The sequence below is a fragment of the Simochromis diagramma genome, unplaced genomic scaffold (genome assembly GCF_900408965.1).
Source record: "Simochromis diagramma unplaced genomic scaffold, fSimDia1.1 OVJJ01000079.1, whole genome shotgun sequence".
NCBI lineage: Eukaryota > Metazoa > Chordata > Actinopteri > Cichliformes > Cichlidae > Simochromis > Simochromis diagramma.
Window position 1 is genome coordinate 3,245,284 of NW_024387075.1, and position 2,944 is coordinate 3,248,227.

Below are 2,944 nucleotides of genomic sequence, written 5' to 3' on the forward strand. Positions count from 1 at the left end.
ATAGCAAGCTGTAAACATTTACTTAAGATAATATCACATTTTAAAATAAAGCTTTAATTACATTAAATTTACTTAGATACTTGTTGAAGAAGTAAAATGTAGTTAGCATAACATCAAAAGTATATTCCACCAGTCTCCATGTAAGCTATTAGTACCGCATGCTACCAAAGCCTTCTAAGACCTATAACTCGGGAAGTTGTTTGCTTTTATGTCTCTCTTTGGATAAGTCAATGTGAATTGAAAATAGAAAAGAAGACTGTGTGCTAAAAGCAGTTTTGCTGATAAGAAAACAACTGTTTATGAGATATGGGACTGAAAATATAGAGCGAGCTGACCTGCCCAAATACACATAAGCTAACTTTGAGTTTTCTAATTAGATCAATGATGGATGGTCAATGATGAGAATGAAAACTGACTGACATTTTACTATGACATTATTAAAATAGAATTTTAACTTCAGTGCTTTACATAACTGCATACAATCTTGAACGAAATAATCTTGAACCAAGTGCTACTTGTGTTAAATTTTACTTTGATATTTGCCCATTTACTTGAGTATTTTTTTTTTATATATTTGGTGGTAAGTGGTGGTAAAAGTTACGTAACAATACAAGGAGAAAGAAAAAGAATAGCCACCTAAAATATTTGTGGAGAGGAGGCGCCGCTAGCGACGCGGAGGACTACCAGCAAGGCAATGATTTTATTTATTTGTCCAACGAAATACGCGGTGCGTTACATTAAACGGGAAAAGCATTAGTCAATCGCTAAAAGAAAATATATTCATATGAAATGTACAAATAAATAAATAAAATGAAAGTACAACTCTGACCACTTAGGTGATCAGTAATTTAGCTTATATAAAGAGCTGTAACGCTGCAACAAAATGGTGTTAATATTTCTTTAATGTTGCAAAAACTATATAAAACGGTCTCTTTTGATACATCCTGCTCGAGATATTAAATTTTTGCAGTTTTATGGGAAGAACACAGAAAAAGCAAATTAAACTCCCAATGCCAATATAAAATGTGTTCTCGCCCTCAGAAAATGGCTAAGAGTCCTTGAATGCACTCAAGGTATTTCACACACAACAGCTTAAAAACGAGTGCGCCACCAGGATGTTTCCCCTGTAGTGAGCAGTGACCCCTGCTGTCTCACTAGTACTATTACAGAACAAAATGTTTCCTAAATGTTTTCCTGAATAAAAGCGAGTACAAAATCGATTCTCTCACATGTGTAATGCACCGAGGGTGAAAAGCAGTATTTGCCTGTAATACGAAATATATTTCTTTAATATTTGTTGTTTTTGAATATATCTTTGCAGAAGAATAAGATATCTGCGTTGAATAACGCTGCATTCATGTAATGACATGCATAATAGGCTATTCATGTACTATAATATTATAATATTAGCTCACTGTCCTTGTCACTCTTTCTGTTCCTCATTGTACTACCACAATGTCATATTTTATGTGATCCCTGTTTTACTTGACTGTATGTCTAAAATGTGATAAATAAAGTTTAAAAAAAAATTATAATATTAGCTGAACCTCTCACAAAAAACACTTTGAAGACAGGTACAATGAAACAGGGCACTACTTTTATGAGTTGGCTGAGTACATGTATCAATGTATCATGCTGTGCTTTGTTGTGTGTTGTGGTATATATGAGCACATTAGGACAGATTCCTATCAACCGCGTCGCTGAACTGGTAACAGTAAACTTGAATCTGAAGTTAATTTTGCCCTTCTTGTTGTATATTGTTCAGCATTTTCGAGTTCACGTTGAACCCACCATATCTGAGCCGCCGCCTGTGAGCGACGAGAGGTATCGTTGCCATGGAAACGCGTCCCCGTGCGACAAACTGACCTTTAATGGAGGCTCCAGGAAACACGAAAAGGCACAGCATGAGTATAAAAATACATATAAACCGTGGAAATGACCTGGTAAGTCAACTTGCCGTTACTTAGAAATGATCCCCATAAACCTGTGAAATTTGCTAACACTGCGGCATAACAGTCTAACGGAAGTCTAGGTACGTGTTGTGTATGAAGTTTTTTTTTTACCTTAAAATTCACGAAGCAACAAATTACCTTGATAACCCAACATTACCGTCCAGCAGTTCCGAAAGAAACTTTGAGGTGTTCACTTCTAAGCTGTTATTGTTTGACAGTAAAAGATTATAGCTCACCTTAAGAGAGCTGTAATATTCCTTTATTCATAGAACCTGGAGTGCAGTATAGGAATATAGCATGCTATATATGTAGCTATAATTTTGTTGCAGTAGATTTCATTATCCTTATGTTCGTGCGATTCAGTACAGTACATATATATGTAGGGATGAAATATATAGAGAATGTAATTTATAGAGAAGAGGAAGTCATCTATAATGGACAACAGTAGAAACCCTCTCCACGTTCTGATGGCTGGCAGGTATCCTCTGTCCTCTCACCCCCCACCCATTTATTAGTTATCAGTCCATTAAAACAGTGAGCAAGTAATCTAGTACTTGGAATGTTGGTAGTTCAATTCCTGGATGTTCCAGTCTGCATGCCAAAGTGTTCTTGGGAAAGGCATTGAAGCCAAAGTCCATCATCCATCAGTGTGTGCGTGTTAGTTTGAGGAAAAAGTATTTTTAAAAAGCGCTTGTATGAATGAGGCACATGGCAAGTAGAGTAGAAATGTGCTATGTAAGAACCAGTCCATTTGCAATCTTTTATTGTATTGTATTGTGTATCCCTCTTTTGAACTTTATTTATTTATGACTGGAGGAATGTTTGCTTTTTAAATGGTGCTGCTGGATATCTATATCTGGATATCTGTTTAATTGTTTTAAGACTTCTCAATAAGCTTTTTAGAGCTTCCCAATGAACTTGTTATCTTTAATTGGTTCGGTTTTTTATCATTACATGAAATTAGAATTGTGTTTGTTAAAAAAAGAAAATTG